Source organism: Schistocerca americana, chromosome 6, assembly GCF_021461395.2.
Source record: "Schistocerca americana isolate TAMUIC-IGC-003095 chromosome 6, iqSchAmer2.1, whole genome shotgun sequence".
NCBI lineage: Eukaryota > Metazoa > Arthropoda > Insecta > Orthoptera > Acrididae > Schistocerca > Schistocerca americana.
The window spans coordinates 213,267,908-213,291,705 of NC_060124.1; the positions used below are offsets into that span (position 1 = coordinate 213,267,908).

The 23,798-nt window shown below is 43.1% G+C and overlaps 1 protein-coding gene and 1 non-coding gene across 2 annotated transcripts in view; one reads left to right on the forward strand and one right to left on the reverse strand.

Moving 5' to 3' along the window:
* LOC124619521 (transcription factor AP-2-beta) overlaps positions 1-23,798 on the forward strand; it is a 336,149-nt gene that overhangs the window by 24,068 nt on the left and 288,283 nt on the right. The window lies entirely within an intron of this gene.
* On the reverse strand, positions 23,608-23,682 carry Trnas-cga. The gene has a single exon. It is a non-coding gene; the product is annotated as a tRNA-Ser (tRNA).

Here is a 23,798-nt window from a genome sequence, read left to right on the forward strand (position 1 = left end):
AATATTGGAATACGTGAAGCAATACGGACCCTACGACTTATCTCAGGAAATGGATTAAGAAAAGGCAAACCTACGTTTCTAGCATTTGTAGACTTAGAGAAATCTTTTGACAATGTTGACTGGAATACTCTCTTTCAAATTCTGAAGGTGGCAGCGGTAAAATACAGGGAGCGAAAGGCTATTTACAATTTGTACAGACACCAGATGGCAGTTATAAGAGTCGAGGGGCATGAAAGGGAAGCAGTGATTGGAAAGGGAGTGAAACAGGGTTGTAGCCTCTCCCCGATGTTATTCAATCTGTATTTTGAGCAAGCAGTAAAGGAAACAAAGGAAAAATTCGGAGTAGGTGTTAAAATCCATGGAGAAGAAATAAAAACTTTGAGATTCGCCGATGGCACTGTAATTCTGTCAGCGATAGCAAAGGACTTGGAAGAGCAGTTGAACGGAATGGACAGTGTCTTGAAAGGAGGATATAAGATGAACATCAACAAAAGCAAAACGAGGATAATGGAATGTAGGCAACTCGGGTGATGCTGAGGGAATTAGATTAGGGAATGAGAGACTTGCAGTAGTAAAGGAGTTTTGCTATTTGGGGAGCAAAATAACTGATGATGGTCTAAGTAGAGAAGATATAAAATGTAGACGGGCAATGGCAAGGAAAGGGTTTCTGAAGCAGAGAAATTTGTTATGGTTCAAATGGTTCAAATGGCTCTGAGCATTATGGGACTCAACTGCTGAGGTCATTAGTCCCCTAGAACTTAGAACTACTTAAACCTAACTAACCTAAGGACATCACAAACATCCATGCCCGAGGCAGGATTCGAACCTGCGACCGTAGCGGTCTTGCGGTTCCAGACTGCAGCGCCTTTAACCGCACGGCCACTTCGGCCGGCAGAAATTTGTTATCATCGAGTATAGATTAAGTGCCAGGAAGCCGTTTCTGAAAGTATTTGTATGGAGTGTAGCCCTGTATGGAAGTGAAACATGGAGGATAAATAGTTTAGACAAGAAGAGAATAGAAGCTTTAGAAATGTGGTGCTACAGAAGAATGCTGAAGATTAGATGGGTAGATCACATAACTGATGAGGAGGTATTGAAAAGAATTGGGGATAAGAGGGGTTTGTGGCACAACTTGACTAGAAGAAGGGATCGGTTGGTAGGACATGTTCTGAGACATCAAGGGATCACGAATTTAGTATTGGAGGGAGCGTGGAGGGTAAAAATCGTAGAGGGAGACGAAGAGATGAATACACTAAACAGATTCAGGAGGATGTAGGTTGCAGTATGTACTGGGAGATGAAGAGTCTTGCACAGGATAGAGTAGCATGGAGATCTGCATCAAACCAGTCTCAGGACTGAAGACCACAACAACAACATTTCTAAATGAAACAAAAATATAGAAGAACATATCGGAAATGGAGAGAGCATGTTAGTAGAATAGAGGCTGACAGACTACCAAAAGTACTATGCAAACAGAAGGCAACAGATAGGAGAAACTTAGGGAGATCCAAAACCAGACAGAAAGGTCTTAGACTATTATCCACAAGTAGGTGTAAGCGGCAAAGTGTGATGTATTTGTTTTAAGTGCATCAGTATTTTGTTTATGGCTTGGTCTCCGGATAGACCTCGGCTGATAAGATGTCGACGTGGTGGGGATTTTTACCGGTGCCATGTGAACAGTGCGTCTGCTGTCAGACCGCAGGTTCGGAACGGCGGTGCGGCGCGGTCTCGGGGCGGCGGCGTTTGCAGAGACCGCGACTGTACCGCGCCGGCTGGCTGGCTAGAGACGGCCCGCGCTGTAGCAGCAGCCACCGCCTTGGAATTTCCTTGGCAGCCGCCCGTCTCCCTTTAGTGCTCAAAGTCTTGCCATGTTTGCCCCGGCCCGGAATGTGGGGAAGCCCAACTTCCAATTTTGCATTGTTCGAATTTGCGAGTTGATTTTTGGCGAGAAGGGCACGCGGCGTTGCTCGGCTTGCAACCCGAAGGACCTCATTAGATGAGGATGTGAAGAGTCCACCTACACGCTGTCTCCCTCCCTCCCTCCCTCTCTCCCTCTCTCCCCCCCCCCCCCCCCCTCTCTCTCTCTCTCTCTCTCTCTCTCTCTCTCTCTCTCTCTCTCTCTCTCTCTATCTATCTATCTATCTATACCCTACCACAGAATAAAACCTGCACTATGTTTCTAAATGTTAAAGCCCTCTACTACTAACATGTTGTTGTTGTTTTTGTTGTCTTCAGTCCTGAGACTGGTTTGATGCAGCTCTCCATGCTACTCTATCCTGTGCAAGCTTCTTCATCTCCCAGTTTGTACTGCAGCCTACATCCTTCTGAATCTGCTTAGTATATTCATCTCTTCGTCTCCCTCTACGATTTTTACCCTCCACGCTGCCCTCCAATGCTAAATTTGCGATCCCTTGATGCCTCAGAACATGTAAGAATAAAAATAAGTCAACAGTTAAAGAACTTTTGTTCATGGTTTTTTAAATATAAAGTGTACAACCATACAAACAGCTTTAGTCCATTACAGTCACTATAACTTTTATACATATACCTCTAAAATAAACAGAATCTACTCTTACTAAAACCGCAGATCATGTTAACATAACTACAGAAATGTCAACAGTTCATCTGAAGGTTTATTATTAATTTAAATACAACGGTACTAGTCATATAGACAGCTGCATCTCATTGCAGATACAATAACTCTGTATCATTGATTCCTGGGTATCCATGCTGTTGCCAATCACGATAATAATTTAAAAAATGGCTATAAACTGCCTGTACTATACGTAATATACAAATAGAAATAAGATATCAGATCACCTGAAGTTTGTTTGTTGTAATAATTTATTTATTTATTTTATTTTGTGCTCTCATGTCATCGCCAGTCTGATTAAAATATTTGCCCTTACATCGACCTTAATACATGAAAAGAAGAACGAATTACATCTCTGTGCAAAGTAGGCCTATGCCATATCTTTCTGTCAAGATCTTTGTTACAAGCAACAGTTGTAAAGCGCTTGCTGGATGCTGGAAAAGTCTCGCTGTCAGTGTGTAAATTGTGTGGAAGTGTGTGTAGTGATATAACAACTGGAGATCAAAATGGAGGCAGACAGATGGACACCAACCGAAAAAAGCCGCCTATACTGTCGCAGTAAGTAAAAAACTAAATTTACATCCATATCGGCAGATAAGCTATAGTCATGGCGATACATTAAAGGGTGTTCCATCTTTTTGTCATAGAACCAGCACCCAGCATTATGCTAGCAATAATGATGTAACTTCCTGAAACCATCTGAAGATGAACCTGAAAAGGTTCGAAAACCGGTTCATGGAATAAAACATAATTATTCAAAAAAGTGACTGGTTGCAGTTTCGTTTATCTTATTTACATTCAATATACAGTCACGGTTCTAAAATATCCGTAATGGATAAGCATAAACTCTTCACTAGGTCCGTTGTTCACACTGCTGTCGACTGCATCATAACGACATTGTGCGCTAGAGGCTTTCCAGTTACTAATGCTGTGTAGTAACTACTTTTCAGGTGGCCATTTTTTAGCTGTTAATAGTGAAACAAGATAGAAGTGGACCGATAAAAAGGGTGTTCTCCCCTACTCCCCCCATTACACATCAAAGAAAACATGCGGGAAGTAAAATAAAGGTATGATTACAGTTAAGGGTTGGAAGATATTGATAAGATTCACTAATGGCATTACTATCCTCAGAAAATACCACGGAGAATTTAAGGACCTGTTGAATGGAATTAACAGTCGGAAGAGCACGGAGTGTCGAGTTACGGGGAAAAAGAGAGAGAGAGAGAGAGAGAGAGAGAGAGAGAGAGAGAAAGACGATAGTAATGAGGAGAAACAGAAACGAGATTAATAATAAACTAAACAAAAATTAGGCACCGTCTAGTAGACGAAGTGAAGCAGATCTTTGAAGCAAAGATATCGCACGACGGGTGAAGCAACAGTACGTAAGGAGCAGATCAGCACAGACAAAGAGGATATTCCTCGCCAAAAGAAAAGTGTACTTATTTGAAATATAGGCGTTAATTTGACGAAAAATATCTAGTTCTGCACGTCGGGAGCACAGCATGTTGCGAATGTATATCATGGACCGTGAGGAAACCGGAAGAAAGAAGAATTGTAGCGTTTGATATGTGCTGTTATAAAGGAATGATGAATGTTTAGTGGTCTGGTGGGATAAGAAAATGAAGAGGCTCTTCGCATATTAGGCGAGGTATCTATGGAAAATAAGTTGCCAGAATTAGGACAGGCTAGAAGGAGCCATAGATGGAAAAATTGTAGAAGACATAGACTGGAAAATATACACGAAATAACTGAAGGCGTTGGCTGCCAATGCTATGAAGATACTGGAGCAGGTAGGAGACTGACCACGCAAAAGCGAAGTCTCTTTCAGCTTTCCGTACTGCCCCAGAGTTCAAACACCAGCACTGCCCCCCTACTTCAAACTCTGCGTAATTTTCGTGTGCCTTTATAAGTAATGTTGGTTTCTGTAACATTACTGCATCACATTTCTCCCCTAAACTTCCTCCCTGCCACCCTCCGCCAGCCACTTTGCTGTCCGACAGTGGATCGTTTCTAACAATCTCGAACCGCTCGCATTAGCACCTTAACCTTTTCCGCTCCCTATGCGCGTGACTAAGCTGTTACCCTCGTCCTGCCGTGTCGCCGCCAGCTACTGCTGTAGCTGCAGGTGAGACGTCTCAGACTGCGCACGTTTTCCAATCCCTTTAGTCACGGACCGCCCTACGGCCACAACAGAGACGTCTTTCGCGGCACCCTGTTGAACGCCGAAGAGTGAGTAACGTTTTTGTGCTATCACCCCCCGTCACAGTGGAGGCTTTAGTAGAGACATGTCAAGTGGTGTTCTTTGTCGCCGAGCCCCATTCGGTCCTAAGCCGCCGACGCGCCGCCGCGGTTGAGACCGCGACCCTGCCGTTACTCATTTGTTGCCAACCAGTACCCAAGTCTTCACAATCCGCTCACTGGGAGAAACAGCTGTAGGGCGTCTCACAAGTGCGTGATGTGAGTCACATATCTCGATTCGGCCATTTGGAACAATGTTTCCCTGTCTCAGATTAAAACATTCGATCCTCTCCATCATGCACGAAAGTGTGTAGCTTCACCCAACGAAACACTTTGTAATGGCAAGGCACCACAAAACATGTCACTGAAACAACACGACCACTTCAATGATAGAAATACTAAGGTGGAAAGCGCTCGATATTAAGGAAACGCTATTTAATTTTGTTTGTCAACGCGTAAAAGTTTGAACTAAATTGGAACTCTCTAGGTTCCAAGATAGTAATTCTTACCGCGACAGATTCACTGATCATTAATTTTGTAGATCTGACAAGAATTTCGGAGTTCTATTGCATTTAAAATTAGGATCCTTTAGTTACCATGATGGCGGGTTGAGTGACGCAGAGGCCAACATTTTATACCCTTCTCAAACGAAATACATCTTCAGCAAGTGACTGGCTCGATGAATATGTGATGAATACACCCCAGAAGGTTACACTGAACAGAGACTGTTCCTCAAAACGTGATACAGAATGCACAACCAAGGAAGCGTGATATAATCTATATTGTTCTCAATATAGAAAGATGATTTCTCAGGTTCTCAGTGTACAAGGGTAATTTCTCAGATAGGATCAGCAGCATTACAAGATTTTTCACTGAGATGATGATGTCTACAAGAAATTACCTACTTTGGGATGCCATCATGTATCTGCACACAGAGAAGTACAGAGGAGGCAGTGTTGTGGTATGTGGGGATTTTGTGGCTAGTATGTGGTCCTCTTATTCCGCTTAAGAAAACGCTAAATGCTGCAGGATATGAACACTTTTTCATCAGTGTGGACCACATGTAGCAAACAGTTCGGAGGCGATGACTGTTTCTGTCAGCATGACAACGCACCCTGTCATAAAACAGCGTCTGTGAGGCAGTGGTTTGTGGACAACAATATTCCTGAAATGGACTGACCGCCTAGCGACCTCAACCCAATGCAACTCCTTTGGAATGAGGTAGAAAGTAAATTTCGCTCCAGACCCCAATATCCTACATCAGAACTTTCTCTAGTTTCGACTCTTGAGGAACAATGGGCAGCCATTCCTTCTACATCTATATCCACATGGATACTCTGCAAATCACATTTAAGTGTCTGGCAGAGGGTTCATCGAACAACCTTCACAATTCTCTATTATTCCAATCTCGTATACAGCGCGGAAAGAACATGTACACTATGTGATCAGAAGTATCCGGACACCTGGCTGAAAATGACTTACAAGTTCGTGGCGCCCTCCATCGGTAGTGCTGGAATTCAATACGATGTTGGCCCACCCTTAGTCTTGATGACAGCTTCCACTCTCGCAGGCATACGTTTCCTGGGAAACGGCAGCCCATTCTTCACGGAGTGCTGCACTGAGGAGAGGTATTGATGTCGGTCGGTGAGACCTGGCACGAACTCTGCGTTCAAAAACATCAAAAATGATTCAAATGGCTCTGAGCACTATGCGACTTAACTTCTGAGGTCATCAGTCGCCTAGAACTTAGAACTAATTAAACCTAACTAACCTAAGGACATCACACACAGCCATGCCCGAGGCAGGATTCGAACCTGCGACCGTAGCGGTCGTTCGGCTCCAGACTGTAGCGCCTAGAACCGCACGGCCACTCCGGCCGGCTCAAAAACATCCCAAAGATTTTCTATAGGATTCAGGTCAGGACTGTGCAGGCCAGTCCATTACAGGGATGTTATTATCGTGTAACCACTCCGGCAGGGGCCGTGCATTATGAACGGGTGCTCGAACGTGTTGAAAGATGAAATCGCCATTCCCAAATTGCTCTTCAACAGTGGGAAGCAAGAAGGCGCTTAATACATCAATGTACGCCTGTGCTGCGATAGCACCACGCAAAACAACAAGGGGTGCAAGCCCCCTCGATTTAAAACACGACCATATCATAAAACCACCCCCTTCGAATTTTACTGTTGGCACTACACACGCTGGCAAATGACGTTCACCGGGCATTCACCATACCCACACCCTGCCATCGGACCGCGATATTGTGTGCAGTGATTCGTCAGTCCATACAACGTTTTTCCACTGTTCAATCGTCCAAAGTTTACGCTTCTTTCACCAAGCGAGGTGTCGTTTGTCATTTACCGACGTCATGTGTGGCTTATGAGCAGCCGCTCGACCATGAAACCCAAGTTTTCTCACCTCCCGCCTAACTGGCATAGAACTTGCAGTGGATACTGACGCAGTTTGGAATTCCTGTGTGATGGTCTGGATAGATGTCTGCCTATTACACATTACGACCTCCTTCAACGGTCGGCGGTCTCTGTCAGTCAACAGACGAGGTCGGCCTGTACGTTTATGTGCTGTACGTGTCCCTTCACGTTTCCATTTCACAATTCAAACGGAAACAGTGGACCTAGGGATGTTTAAGAGTGTGGAAATCTCGCGAACAGACGTGTAACACAAGTGATACTCAGCCACCTGACCACGTTCGAAGTCCGTGAGTTCCGTGGAGCGCCCCATTCTGCTCTCTCACTATGTGTAATGAGTACTGAGTTCGCTGATATGGAATACCTGGCAGTAGGTGGCAGCACAATGCACCTAATATGGAAAACGTAAGTTTTTTGGGGTGTCCGGGTAACTTTGATCACATAGTGCATATCTTTCCGTACGAGCTCTGATTTCCCTTATTTTATCACAGTGATCGTTTCTCCCTATGTAGGTCGGTGTCAACAAAATATTTTCGCATTTGGAAGAGCAAGTTGGTGACTTAAATTCCGTGAGAAGATCCCGCCGCAACGAAGAACGCCTTGTTTTAATGATGTCCATCCCAAATCCTGTATCATTTCAGTGATACTCTCTCCCGTATTTCGCGATAATACAAAACGTGCTGCCCTTCTTAGAACTTTTTTGATGTACTCCGTCAATACTATCCGGTAAAGATCCCACACCGCGCAATAGTATTGTAAAAGAGGATGGAGAAGCGTGGTGTAGGCAGGCTCTTTAGTAGATCTGTTACATTTTATATAAGTGTCCTGCCGATAAAACGCAGTCTATGGTTAGCCTTCCCTACAATTTAAGTTGTTTGTTATTGTAATTCTTAGGTATTTAGTTGAATTTACGGCCTTTAGATTTGACTGATTTATCGTGTAACCGAAGTTCAACGGATTCCTTTTTAGCACTCATGTGGATGAACTCACACTTTTCGTTATTCAGGGTCAACTGCCAATTTTTTTCTGTGGGTTATGCTAAAAGGCGCTGTCTACAAAGGCATACCAACTACACGCGATGATATGCAACGACGTATTACTGCAGCTTGCTAGGCCACCTCTGCTGGAATGCCAGCACGCGTACTGCAGTCATCCCATACCAGGCTACTGCCGCTGCCGGTGGTCATTTTGAACTCAACCTGTGACGGGCGATTGTCTCGTTACTGGTCGGAATCCACATAACTAGTGTGTGCACTTGCGTTGTTCCTTAGTCTATGCTACCACAGGTATTGTACAAGTCGCGGCTGGGGGAATTTTTCAAAATACGCTATCTCATAAAAGCCTCGCACTAGAATCCTGCAACAAACACTGATGACATTCTAATTTCCCCTGCTTTTAGTCTGTTATTATCAGTAGGCATTGTTCCATTTAAAAAAAATGTATGTTGGCACAAAAATACACTATTATCACAATTTGCATATTGGCTAAGAGTTCGAGACCCTTACCAGCAATCCATTCCCTGAAAACCGCACATTAATAGCACTGTCAGTTTCCGCAATCTTTGCCGTGCAAATTGTAGATGATTCACCCCATATGTACTGCAGATGTGTATGTGATGTGTTGAGTGAAGTGCAGAGTGACTGCTGCCCGATTAGATCGCGTTAGCTGCGAGGCGTACCAGAATTCGCGCGCAGTATGCTATTTTTTCCCGCTGCTTCCACGAGTAATAAATGCGTAGTAGGTGCACCTTAAAGCGCTGCGTGTCGTAGGCCAACGCCGACGACTCTGCTCAGGATTCATCGCACACTCACGGCGTACAGCCCCCGGCTCTATGTCAGTGTCTTTCCCGCTCAAAAATCAATAAGGCAGGCACACACACAGGCACACGCACGAGTACGATTCCCGCCGATGTCGCACTACATTCTAATATCGTCTGGCATCTGCCGGGGAGGGCAGGGGGGCTCCTCTCGCGTCATTATTGGCTTTTGTACGGAGCCGCCCCCTGCCGCGCTGCACCCCAAACCGGCGATGCCAGCTCAGCTGCGCTTCTCGAAATCGATCTCCAAGTGGGTAATCGGCGCCACCTGGTAATTCCGGCGACCTCGAAGTCACGGAACAGTCTCTACAGGTAAGCCCACCTGACAAGATATCCGTATCGTTCCCCTCATTCCGATCAGTTAAACTACTTGACAGTGTGATCCCGTACCTAAGGATGTTGGAAGCGAGATTGTCAGTTGCGAACAGAAATGGGGAAACATGCAACTCATTGCAGAGATTGGTAGTGACGCCTCAATCAACTAAGTATTTTTGATATGCTGTTATTAACAAATGAAAAAATTCAAATGGGTACCGACATTTCACACTAGCTAAATTGCTCAGATGTAGTCTTTCGCCCCTACCGTTTAATATGTATCGAAGAAGCAGTGATGGAAATAAAAGAAAGGTTCAGGAGCGGAATTAAAAATTCAAGGTGAAAGGACATCAATGATACGATTCGCTGATGGCATTGCTATACTGAGTGAATGTGAAGAAGAATTACATGATATGCTGAATGTAATGAACAGCCTAATAAGTACAGAATACGAATTGAGAGTATATCGAAGAAAGACGAAAGTAATGAAAAGTAGCAAACATGAGAACAGCGAGAAATCATCAGACTTGATGGTCACCAAATAGATAAAGTTAAGGAATTCTGCTACCCGGCCAGCAAAATAACCAACGATGGACGGAGCAAGGACGACGTCAAAAGCAGACTAGCAATGGCAAAAAGGGTATTGCTGTCCAAAAGAGAAGGCCTATGTTTGATAACAGTACACTTTACTTTTATCAAACATAGGCCTTAATCGGAAGAAAAAATTTCCGAGAATGTACTTTTGGAGCATAGCACTGCATCGTAGTGAATCATGGACTGTGGGAAAACCGGAACAGAAGAGAATCGAAGCATTTGAGATATGGTGTAACAGACGAATGTCGAAAATTTGGTTGACTGATACGGTAAGGAATGAGGAGGTTCTGCACAGAATCGGAGAGGAAAGGAGTATGTGGAAAGCATTAACAAGAAGAAGGGACAGGATTATAGGACGACTGTTAAGACATCAGGGTATAATTTCCATGGCACTAATTGGAACACATCCAGCAAATAACTGAGTAAATGGTTCAAATGGTTCTGAGCACTATGGGACTTAACTTCTGAGGTCATCAGTCCCCTAGAACTTAGAACTACTTAAACCTAACTAACCTAAGGACATCACAAACATCCATGCCCGAGGCAGGATTCGGACCTGCGACCGTAGCAGTCCCGCGGTTCCGGACTGCAGCGCCTATAACCGCAAGGCCACCGCGGCCGACTAATAACTGAGTACTTTGGTTGCTTACTCTAAGATGCTCTAAGATGAAGAGGCTGGCACAGGAGAGCAGGAGAGGAATTCGTTGCGGGCCGCATCAAACCTATCACAAGACTGAAGACAAAAAATAATGCACAATTGCTAGAACTTGGATAACTCTAAAATAATAGGTCGCTAGACCCGTTGGACAAACGTCACCGCGAAACCTATTTATCGCAATAGTGGCGCATGTAAGCTACGATAGCCTATGCAAATGCTGTCGATTGCGCAATTTTGTATCATGCCTGCTGATGCAAATGTTTCCTGCGATAACTGAAGTTAGCATGTCTGAATCACCCTACTCAATAATTTTGACAGAACATTCTCAACACAATAAAACGTGCTGTGATTATTGTAATGTTGAAACTATCGTGAGCACAACAATACATAGATGTTGCAGCACACTAAAAGTACCTTAACAGAATTATGTTTTATATGAATTAATCAGATTAGAAAAATAATGCTTTTAAACTGCTGAAACTTCTTATGAAATATCAACTGTTGAAATAGCTCTGAAGTACGGCACACCAAGCAAACAACACATAATAATAATAATATAAACAAACTACTTTCAATATTTAATTATTGTCAGTATTCAAATAAAATAAAATAATTACGTTCAAACAATAGAATATTAGCCTGAAGCTTGTTATTATCCAAACTGGCTATTAGTTAATTTAGATTTACTTACGAATTTTTCAAAGGATCAAAATTTGATACAATCCTGCTAAATTCTGTTACATATATATGATGGTTATACCAATAGTATTCTTGGAATCTAGTGCCTGTCCTAGGTAATAATGACACAGTGATTCGGGAACATTCCTCTTGAAGAAATAGTGGTCTAGCTAAAAGTACTTTAAACACAGATTACAAACAGTCTCGAACACAAACAAACACATTTATTTCGATGGTAACCGGTTCCTGTCAGTATTTGACCATCCTCCTCCTCTCACACCATGATGGCAGGTGGTGCTGGTGAACGGAGAGAGTGGTGTAGTAACTCCATCAGTTGACGTTCAAGTAGTTAGAACACCCGCTGCATTCACAGCCACCACCTACCATCATGTTGTGAGTCTGAGGATGGTCAAATACAGACAGAAACCGGTTACCATCGAAATAAATGTATTTTCGGTCGAAACTGTTTGTAATCCATTTTTAAAATAATGATAATGGTCAATAATGACTTCTATCCCACACTGTCTACAATGATACAAGATACTATGGAACAAGATATTCTAGGAAAATTTCTGTTTTCGAAAGAGTCACTGGGTTTAGCAATTTAAAGTACTGATCACTCTGTCAGTCTTGGACTCTTCATCGAACGTGGTAATCGTATGGGGAGGCCGATCGACAGCGACAATGGCCCAGAACTGCTCGACATAGGAAATTTGCAACGGATCGTAATATTGCTCGTTGGCATAAACTGTTGTCAAAGTTTTCTGCTGTGCCCACTATAACCCAAGCGTGTCACGCTTTCCAGAAATCGCATGCTGCTAAATCACGTTTTGAAAATACACTTGAGATCAACCGCGCACGCCAAGTTTCAAAATCACTGTTGGGAGAACGTATCAGTCCTGATTGTTAAAATTCTCTTTGCTCTGTCACATCCCTGTGATTATAATAGTTACACATTAACTTTATAAGCTAGAAACGATAAATCTGATGTTACATTATATTTCTTTTTCTTCGTCTTCTCCTTCTTCTTCTGCTAATCCAAATTAGACCCCATGGCCTGTTGCGGCCTCACCCTCTCTTTCCCCGCCTTCGCACACTCCTTTTCCCAAAAGGATTTTATTCCATTGCTTTTCGAGTGATTCTCTGAAGTGAGGTACGCAATGCACGCTCTTTCCAATTCTGCTTTCATTTTATTTCTTTATCAGTTAATAGTTGTACCCCCAGTTATTTCCTTATTTCTTAATTTCTTATTCTGTCTTCTCTTGTTCATCCTTTCACTGATCTAAGGAACTACATTTCTGATGTTTCAAGCTGTCTTAGGTGTTTTGATCTGAATGTCCAACTTTCTGCTCCATATAGTACGGTGGGTGGTCCCACGAATTTATAAAATTTCATTTTGGTTTCACTTCTAGTTTTATCTTTCAATGTCCTTCTTATCGTGTCACATGTATGTTGACGAATGTTAATTTTCTTATTTATGTCTTTCTCTTCTTCAAAACTTACATCACCTCCTACATACTGTAAATGTGACACCTGTTCCATTACTACATTACTGATGATTGTCTTAGTCCTTATACAGTACTTTCCTAAAGAAGGCCAGTGTTTTTGTTTATGTCGTTGATATATTTAGAATGTAATTTAGGCTTATACTGTTCAATCTATGTACCTCTATAATTTCTCGTCACAGTCCCGTATGATTGCCTGGTCGACGGCGCAAAGCATTAGAATTTGGTCTGGCCCAGTTGTTATACCTTCAGCTATTCTGTACCTCATGCATTCCCTTACCACGTCGTCGATGCAGATAGTGAATAGTGTTTACGACATACTACAGCCTTGCCTTACGCTCTTGTTTATCCCCATTTGAGGAGTCAGCTCTTTGTCGATATCTATTCTTATCTTCTTCTGTATAAACCTAGGCATATTTTTATCAGGTGTCCGGGGAAACCTCCTTTCTTCATTACTGAGCAGAGCTTTTGTCTGTGGATGCGGTCAAACGCCTCAAAGTCGATAAATGGGAGGTGTATGTCGAACTGAATTCTCGTCTTTTTTGTATAATTCGTTTCGGAGTGAAAACATCGTCAGCACAAGATCTTCCTTTAAGGAAGGCTAGTTGCTGTTCTAAAAAAACTGGAGCGGAGACACATTAGAGAAGATAATTTTTTTTGCCAAGATCGCTAATAATATTCGGTTTCGGTAATCAATGTTACCATCCCCAGATCTCGACCGAAACCGGTTATCTAGAGTAAAGGTTATTGTTAGCGATCTTGGCAAAGAATTTTATCTTCTCTTATGTATTATCAGAGCTCATCCCTTGTTGCTCAAAATGAGTAAGCTAAATGAATCAGAGATTTTCTGAAATGTCTCTAAACATTTCATATTTGAGAATTAAACAAGTATCATAACTGGCACTGTGTTAGGGCTTTAAACTCCCTTCAAAGAACGCAGTAGTTGCTGTGGAGCTGGTACCGTGGTAATGAAGTTGCATGAGTCGCCAGTCGGTTGTAAGAAATTAGTGCAGTAAGATGGGTCCACTTGAAGATTTGACAGAGTGACAGAAAGGTGCAATCGTGTTCTGGCATGTCCACGACAGTACCGTGTATGTAGGTCTATCAACGCGGAATTTCCAACGTGTCTACATGAACTCGTGTAGCATTCGCAGCCATATAATACGCTGTGAGAAAGGTGCTCGTAAACATATCGTAGCCAACAGGGACCGAAGACGAATGTCACAGCTTGTCAGTTACAATCAGTTTCAAACCCGACACGAATTGCTGCTGTCAGTGAACGTAGCTTCATCTGAAATAGTTTCCGCGTGAGCACCGCTAAGGGAACTGTATTCAATGGATGCTTCGTGTCGGGTACCTCACAGAAAGCCATAAAGCATGGAAGCACATAACGCTGCGCGTCTTCAATGGACAAAACACCACAGAAACTGGCTGGAGGCGTGTGGCGTGGTCTCACGAGTCACGCGTTTGCCTCATTTCAGTGATATATATAGCGTAGAGTACACAGACTACCGACTGCCGTTCAGTCTGCGGCGTGTGGTGGTGGGGAAGGGCAGGGGGATTGGGTGCAATTCAGGCTAGAGGCGGTTCTCCGATGTTTTCGAGATTTGTTTCGCACCAAGACTTGACTCCAATCTTTCAGGTTGCAGCGAAGATGAACCAAGACAATTTTAACATTCTCGATGAGCATGTGTTCGCTTTTCTTCTGCGTCTTCATGATGAGTGTCACGTGGACACACCAGTTACAATGTCGCGGTTTCTTCTTTTTACAGTTCAGTCCGCACGCCTGCCCTGTTAGAAAAACGGGCAACGTTTCTCGACCGGGTGAGCTGTAGCAGAACCAGTCGCATTAACTTTATTCAAAGGGTGTATCATGTTTTTCTAGTATCAGGTTAACAGAGCTATTAAACGATAGTTTGCGAGTTAAAACTTCACTGTATTGCCACCGGTTTGATACAAAACACCTCCAAGATCGCGTCAAGTTACAGTTTATAGTTTAAACAGTCACAGGCAGTCATAGTCACGCATAATAGTCAGTTGACGGTATCGAACCCAACTAAATACCGAAAAGGATTACAAACAGAATTATCTGTGACAGAATGCTCGCTCAGATATTACACAACTCGCCCTCTGGACGTTCAGTTCTTAGTCCCGAACTGCACAATACGCCACGCGGATTTTGATTGTTCAGAAGTAACAGTTTAGGATATAAAAAAATCAGAATTTCGCACGTTGGAACAGGAAAGGGGAGGAATGGAAGTAGCACCTCTAACAATCCTACCACAACAAAGGTCAAAATTTTAATAACGATTGTGGTGTTGCTCACGCTGCTAAATACTGCATTATCGGGCAACAACAGTCATATTATGTGGCAGGTGTCATTAGAGCACAGTTAATAGTCATTTCATGTAATAATGAAAAACTAGGCACTCATCTTTTTGTGTTTCCCACGCTGGTCTCGTCGTAAAATCATGGCTCAATCGTTGAAAATCTAGGTGGTTATGTTTCCAAGCTCGGATGCAAAGAGGCCTAGGTTTTATCCTGCTATATTCAAAAGTTTTGTAGATGCGCTTCACAAACCATTATTGGAGATTAAACCTTTCAAAGTTAGCACAGTAGTGACGTAAAAAAAAAAAAAAAAAAAAAAAAAAAAAAAAGTCAGCACTCCGAATTTAAGTTAAACTTCCTTTTAATTGCTTTTACTGCAGTATCACGTAACACACAAAACATCACTTCACAATACAAAACATACTTGAAAACATCTTCCTCACAGTCACTGTTAAAGTTCACATTTTATAAGCTGACTACGTTATGCGTCTTTCCAACATGGCGTCCAAGACTCTAACAACAACTAACTAACTATTGCTTACGCGCCCAAAAATCAGAGTTACAAGTACGTCAAAGATCATAGTGACAAAAGAAAGAATACATATAAGAATAATATCATTGCAATATAAACATATCGATGCATCAAAAGTGAAATCATATCTGAATGTTGTCTCAGAAATATGTTAAGTAGTTAACAGAAATACAGTAGAATATTACTGGTATCGAGAGGTTCAGGTGAGGTACCATAATGGCTATGTAATTCAAGTACCATTACACACCGAAAGCACCGCACCCTCCATTACACATACGGTAAGGTGCCTGCGCGAGTGTGGATGTAGGTTCAAATATGGAACTAAACTTTCGCCATCTGAGGGTGCGCGTGCCTAGCTACGCAAAGCAAGACATCTCCTCTGTCTTGCGTTATGAGGAACTGCCAGAAACGTTTCCGACAGCTGGGAACGGTGCGGCCAAGTGGTTCCTCGTGCCTACGGTGGCGGTGCCGGAGTAAGTAAACACTTGTGACGCAAGAGTAGAGGAGCGGCCATTGTGGTGGGTTGTCGACCCGCGGCCCGGCGTACCCGTCGACCAACTACTTGTGCTCACCTGCTGCGTCCTCTTCCCCAGTCATCCTTACCCCGTTCCCCAAATCCCCTTCCTTCATAAAAAGAACACACACGCTCATGTATACAAAATGCGCCTTCCAGAACAATGTTAAGTACTCCTGAATGCTGTAGTCAACTCGCCAGCAAGGTGTCTTTTGTTGTGGTGAGGGTATTCCCTAGATCTCTACCCTCATCTATTCATTGTACTATTCTTCATTCCGTACTGTACCTGTCCGCTTTTCAGATACTCTTCTACTTTCATGAAGTTCTTTCTCAGTTCCATATCACTATCTGACATCAGCTGAGCTCCATTATCGAAGAAAGCTTTCTTCACCTGCACCATTCTGCTTCTGATATATTTCGTTCTTCAGCTATCCTGTATAACATTAGTTCAATAATATAGAAATCTTTCACTTCCCCACTACTGTTCCGTTGCCAATTTTCATGTTAAGAAAGTATTTATTCTCCTCTTTTTCCCTCTCCATCTTGCCTTTACCTATCCTTAAGCCATGTTCTACACTATGAATTCCGTTCATTCCTTCAACATGTCTTATGTCAGAGTTCAGGCAAGGATGACTACATAGTCAATGAACCCTAGTTTTATTATCTGCTCCCTTTGCAGTTTTTTTTATGTTTAAGCTGAACAATAAGTGTTAATAAGCTGCAAGCCCAGCTTACATACTTCTTAACAAGAACTTTTGTTCCCCAATCTTACACTTTCCCGACCCTAAGTTTACCTGACCCTACGCTTTCCCCGACCCTACGCTTTCCCCGACCCTACACTTTCCCCCGACCCTACACTTTCCCCCGACCCTACGCTTTCCCCGACCCTACGCTTTCCCCGACCCTACGCTTTCCCCGACCCTACGCTTTCCCCGACCCTACGCTTTCCCCGACCCTACGCTTTCCCTGCCCCTACGCTTTCCCTGCCCCTACGCTTTCCCTGCCCCTACGCTTTCCCCGACCCTACGCTTTCCCCGACCCTACGCTTTCCCCGCCCCTACGCTTTCCCGATTCTACACTTTCCTGACCCTACACTTTCCAAACATACGCTTTCCTTGGCCCTACACTTTCCATGGCCCTCTGCTTTCCGACACTACACTTTCTCGACATTCACTTTCCTGGACCTACACTTCCTTGCCCTACGCTTCCACTGCCCCACACTTTCCTGCTCTACACTTCCATGGCCCCACACTTTCCTGATCATAGACTTTCCCAACGCTACACTCACCCAACCTTACATTCACCCGACGTGGCCGGCCGGAGTGGCCGAGCGGTTCTAGGCGCTACAGTCTGGAACCACGCGACTGCTGCGGTCGCAGGTTCGAATCCTGCCTCGGGCATGGATGTGTGTGATGTCCTTAAGTTAGTTAGGTTTAAGTAGTTCTAAGTTCTAGGGGACTGATGACCTCAGAAGTTAAGTCCCATAGTGCTCAGAGCCATTTGAACCGTTTCACCCTACGTTACACTTCGCCGACGTTACACTTCGCCGACCTTCCATTTTTAAAACGTCGATATTAAGAAAAACTCAGTTGTCTGAAGTAGTTTCATTGACACGAACAACTCATCTTAGATCACAGACTGTACATTGCATTGGGTTCATTCTCTGGGATGGGCGTCACAGCCATCCGTTGGGGATACCTGTGGGGCTGACCTCATCTCCAGCGACGCACTCCAGCCACTGCACTTTCGCCCGGTAGCCGCCACTGCTAGCGTGTATAATTGGTAGGGCCCGGGCCTTCGGTGGGCAATTAGAAGGCCGAGCCGCCCACCGCGCCCACCACCTGACGCTCCATCACCGCCGCGGACTCACAATTACCGGCCTCCCCCTCTGGCCTGATCTTCTCTCCTCCCAGTACTGACCACTCTCTGCTTACCTCCGAGGCGCTAACAGACGCGGAAAACATCTAGCACAGCCGGAAATGCAATTAACCTTTTGAGTAGCAGTGGTGTCTGTCTTAACCCAAGACTTTTTAATTTTTTAGATAATAAAATAGTCCCAATCGCACAAAATATGTTTATTAACTTACTGATGACCGGTTTCGAACACTGTTCTGTTCATTAGACAGCTTACTCCATAGGAGCCTGCTGAAGCTGGCGGAATGCAGGCGCAACTCTATTACAGTGCTAGTGCCTTTCGCATGAAACCACTGCTGCTATTGCAAGGCCGCGACATCTGGTGGTACACTGAGGTACTTCTACGAATGTAGTGTATTGTAGCAACAGCGTTCAAAGCAACAGGCGGTGCGGAAATTGTGCCACGTGGTTGTAGAAGATTTACATGCGCTTTTTGTAGTTTTTATAGTGATCATATTGAGCATAATGTCTGATGTAGTATAAGGATATTATCGCTGACAGAGGAAGTAACAATCTGTTAAGTTGCTGTAACGCAAATTTGAGTATGTACGCCGGCCGTGGTGGCCGAGCGGTTCTAGGCGCTTCAGTCTGGAACCGTGCGACTGCTACGGTCGCAGGTTCGAATCCTGCCTCGGGCATGGATGTGTGTGATGTCCTTAAGTTAGTTAGGTTTAAGTAGTTCTAAGTTCTAGGGGACTGATGGCCTCAGATGTTGAGTCCCATGGTGCTCAGAGCCTTTTTTTGTTTAGTTTGTGCGACTGCTATTTGGATTCGAAATGAAAGCATTGGAACAGTACCTACTTCTGATATACATTTAGTAAATTTTAGGCCCATTTTTGCTCGTTATTTAGAACTATAAATTGTTTTAGACGTTATGATTTCAAGCAAGTCTTCAGATGGGCATTCTGTCTTGGAAAAATGCGAATTTGACTCAGATATGGGTGGGTGAAAACTGCATGTCCCAGTGGTTCTAAAATGAAATCACAACTCTAAAACAATTCTTTTTTTTTTTTTTTTTACTTTTTGCCAATTTCTTCTTGTAGTAGTTATTTGCCGTGATGATAAAGGTGAATTTTGTCAAAAATTTCGAAATTAATTTCTTATATTCGTGGGCCTTAAATGCAGTAACATCGTCATGCAATAAGTGTTATCCCTTAAAAAATGTGCCCGTTACCAGGATTTTGTCTGTTGAGGATGAACGAACAGTATCTTCTCATTTGCAACGTATACATTATGTCGAAGAAGTCTTCCTCCATAAATCGAAACAATATAGTATCTTGAAGTGCGTACATATAAAAGTTATGTATCCAGGAGATCTGTATGTGCGCCGTCGTGCCATACACAGAGATACACGTGGCACGAATTCTCACGGAGCACCTCACAGCTGTGCTAAAGGCTTCGTCGACATTTTTGCACAACTCTTCGTTAGGCCTGTAGCGATGTTGAGCCACATAGGACTTACTGTATTCTGTAATGAGTTGTGTCGCATGGTAAGATTAGGCGTTCGTCATAGCCGTTGCAGTAGAGCTGGAGAAGTTACTGAAACAATGCAGCGATTGCGAAATTTTTCGTCAAGGGACACGCGCACCTGAATAGCAAAGTGTGTCGGAGCTCTGTCGTGCCGTAACCACAATTAAATCGACGATTCCCTTGTCTGCGAGCTGAAATATTAACCACATTTCCAGCTCAAAATTTCCATTCGTTTGCTCTTCACAGGTCTGAACAGATATCGTGATGATATCCTGTCCCATGAGAGGGATTGCTTTCCACTTTTTCCTAAAACCAGAAAAGCCACATTCCTCCTGTGTCAACGCCGATATATCATACATTCATCGGAAAATAACCCTCTTCAACGAGACACGGCATTTGGAAATTGTGCCGGCACAGCACAGCAGGCTGTAACTTGCTGCGACTGATGACCATAGATGTTAAGTCCCATAGTACTCAGAGCCATTTGTAACTTGCTGCCCCACGTCGTTATCCGATAATTCATTCATAAATCCTTTGATTATCAAATATTTTTTTAATGTAATCATGCGATTTTGACAGCGGTACTTGAAGTTCAGCTACTCTTTTGCGAATGGATTCCATATGAGACTGTTCCACTGACATTGATGGTAGCAAGTAAAGAATGGTATGGAGAATTTTCGGACAAGCTGCATGTGGGAAAACTCAGAAAAAGAGAATGTGTCCAGAAGCGCTTTACAGCTAAATAATAAATGTCTGATCATAATGATCATTTGTCTCCCCTTTTGCTATACACTATTGACTCCATCATATAATTTGATGTATGTGTGCGTGTGTATGTTTCTCTGTGTGTCATTAAATGTCTTTCATTTAGTAAAGCAGATTCGTTCATTAGAATTTTTTTTAGAATTTCGTAAGCTGCCTGTAATGACAACATTCAGAAGCCATCAATAAACAAGTCTAGAAAAAAGCAACACATAACGAGCAGTAATTGTAGGTTTCTTAACGTAACCGGCAATAATAAAGCAATAACTGCATTTCCATCTCTGATTTATTGCTGCGACAACCGGTTTTGGCATTCCATTGTGCCATTACCAGGCCCTATGAACAACATAGTAACAGCAACACTACACCCGAAACCGAATAAAATCTTGGGTAGCATACTTCATGTAAATTATACGTCCTCATTATGCAAAATTACATTAATGAAGCTATAACTAATGGACATTTCGTCAGAGTAAAATTTAAGATTAGTAATATGCCACCATAGCAGTATGCGTAGGTTCCAAATATATTACTTGTTGTTGTTGTTGTGGTCTTCAGTGCAGAGACTGGTTTGATGCAACTCTCCATACTCCATTATCCTGTGAAAGCTTCTCCATCTCCGAGTAACTACTACAACCTACATCCTTCTGAATCTGCTTAGTGTATTCATCTCTCGATCTCCCTCTACGATTTTTGCTCTCCACTCTTTTCTCCAATACTAAATTCGTGATCCCTTGATGCCTCAGAACGTGTGCTACCAACAGATCCCTTCCTTTGGTCAGGTTGTGGCACAAATTCCTCTTCTCCCCAGTTCTGTTCAGTACCTCTCGTTTCGTGGTCTACCTATCTAATATACATTATTTACCAAAAAATAAAATAAGGAACGACTAAGATAAAAGTATTATCTTAAAACCTAGACCAGTAAGATCAGCGAACCACATAAAGTAAACCTGCATGAGCAACCATTAAGAGACCATAGTTGCATAATTCCATGTATGTAGTGGGTAAGTGAAAAGAGAGAGAACGCGTAGTATGTAGCAGGCAAAGCTCCATGTCGAATGTAACGTGTGGTGTCAAAGCAAAGATAATTCTGACGGAATCAAACTTGATACGAGCAAAAGAACATCTGGTGTGTGTTTGTTCTTCCGGACGAACAGATGCCACATATATGAAATTAAGGTGAGAACGGTCAATGATCTCTTCACTGTGGATGCACACCAGTCTCAAACTCTCACGGGAATCGGCGGTAAGCTTCGAGTAATGGTAATGGACAAGGGGCACTACATTTGTAATGCGTGGATAAGGTGAGAATTTGGGTCTGAAGGCAGGCGTGCTACGGTATAGTCCGTGCAGTGGAGATGGTCACTGTGCCCATATAGCTTAGCGGTCGGAGCATCTGCCTGGTAAGCAAGAGAGTAACTTCCAAGAATGTTTGCCTATCGAAGCCTTGGGCCCCAAACGATACATATCGAACGTGCGATTCTAAATCGACCACGTAACTGCGACTGTGGTGGCGGGAGTTATGAGCAGTGTTTAGAGTGGACACTACAGCAACGACAACAGAACATTGACTAAGTCAATTTGATGCGTATGCTACGAGGAGCATTCTGGTTTTGCCGTAGCCTGGGCGGACTGCCTGCGTCACGCAAGGGTAAGAGTGGAGTATCACATGCGTCAACTTTTTCCTCGCAACCGTTGAGTTGTAGAAATGCAGATACCAAAGCAAGGGAAGTTGGCCTCTTCCTCCTGCGCGTGGTCTTAGGTGTGTTAATTCCGAGGCTTCCTCCTATACGGGCATATGGGGGTTTATGTTGTCCTGCACGACCTTCACATCTAGCGTCAGCCTCGCGATGATATGGATGTTCACCATGAAGCTTAATCCACGGAGCGTTGTGGGTACGACGATATCATATTGTGGTGAACGACAAATACCGACTGCGAGAAGAGTAAGTTCCGTGCTATGAACACAGCTCTATGTCTTACCGAACCAAAGATTTTATTATAGAGACTCTTTCTGGAGGAAATGGAGAGATCGGACGTGTGAGAGAAGGAGAGGGATCGTATTGTTGTAAGACGCCATTACGGTATATAGTAAATGTTCAACTAGTTTTTTTTTTGCATAAAATGAGATCCATTAACTAATATCAAGTATTCAAGGTGTGTATATCTTCATACCGAAATTAGTTAATTATCGCGGTACAGATATTACGAGAGGTAGATCGCTCGGAGGTGAAGTTTGTAACGGTGCTGCGAACTTGCATATTCCACGGCCATAATTCGTCGAGAGATTATCTCCGAATTAACAAACTTTAACTTGCTAAATTGTTGGACCTACTGTATCATCCAGACTCATCAAACAACATAGTTGTGCCGACCGATTTGCGTAGAGAGTAAAGGTTTTACATACGTCAGGTGGAGCAAATAACAACGAGGAATTTCCGCGAGATCGCCGCTGCGGAATACATGTCTTGCTCTCCTGTGATGTTTAAAACGACCTATTTATATTTTGCAAGTTTCAGGGGAGAAAAGATAAGAGGAAATACGGAGCTAAGTTAAACCAACTAAAACCAATAATTAAAATAAAAGCACACATAAATTATATTTATTATAATAATAAATAAACAAAGACTTTTTAATTAACAAGCTAATAATAATATATTAAAAGTCGCACACAGTATTGGTAGATTAATCACTTTATGATGCTGCTGCTTACAAGTTGTACTCTCTAATCCAGCAAGGCACAAGAATAATGATAGTCTCGATCGATAATTTTTAATAGCCAAACCATACATTTTTGTTGATAGTCGTTCTTTTACAGTTTTCACATTGAAATTGTAAAGGTATTTCACTATTATAACTCTTCTTACGACCTTTAATAGACTTCGCCCAGCCGCAATCTACACAATCTCTCCTTTCGTCATCCGGTATTAAACCTTCTTTACGACAAAAATTAAAACAATTCTCTACATTACATAAGCGTGGAATTAGATTCTTCCAAGACAGGCAATCGGCCAAAAAAATGCCTACACCAGACACCCCAACTCACTACCGACATAAATCGTATAGGTTTCCGCAGCAACTCACAAATAATTTATTATAACTGCCGCCAGCAGAGTCGCATGATTGACTTAGAATCGCATTATCGATATATACCGTCTGGTGCCTGCAGCTTCGATAGGCAAACGCTCCTGAAAACTGGAATGAGATTTTCACTCTGCAGCGGAGTGTGCGCTGAAATGAAACTTCCTGGCAGATTAAAACTGTATGCCGGACCGAGACTCGAACTCGGGACCTTTGCCTTTCGCGGGCAAGTGCTCTACCAACTGAGCTACCCAAGCACGACTCACGACCCGTCCTCAGAGCTTCAATTCTGCCAGTATCGTCTCCTACCTTCCAAATTTCACAGAAGCTCTTCTTCGAACCTTGCGGAACTAGCACTCCTGGAAGAAAGGATA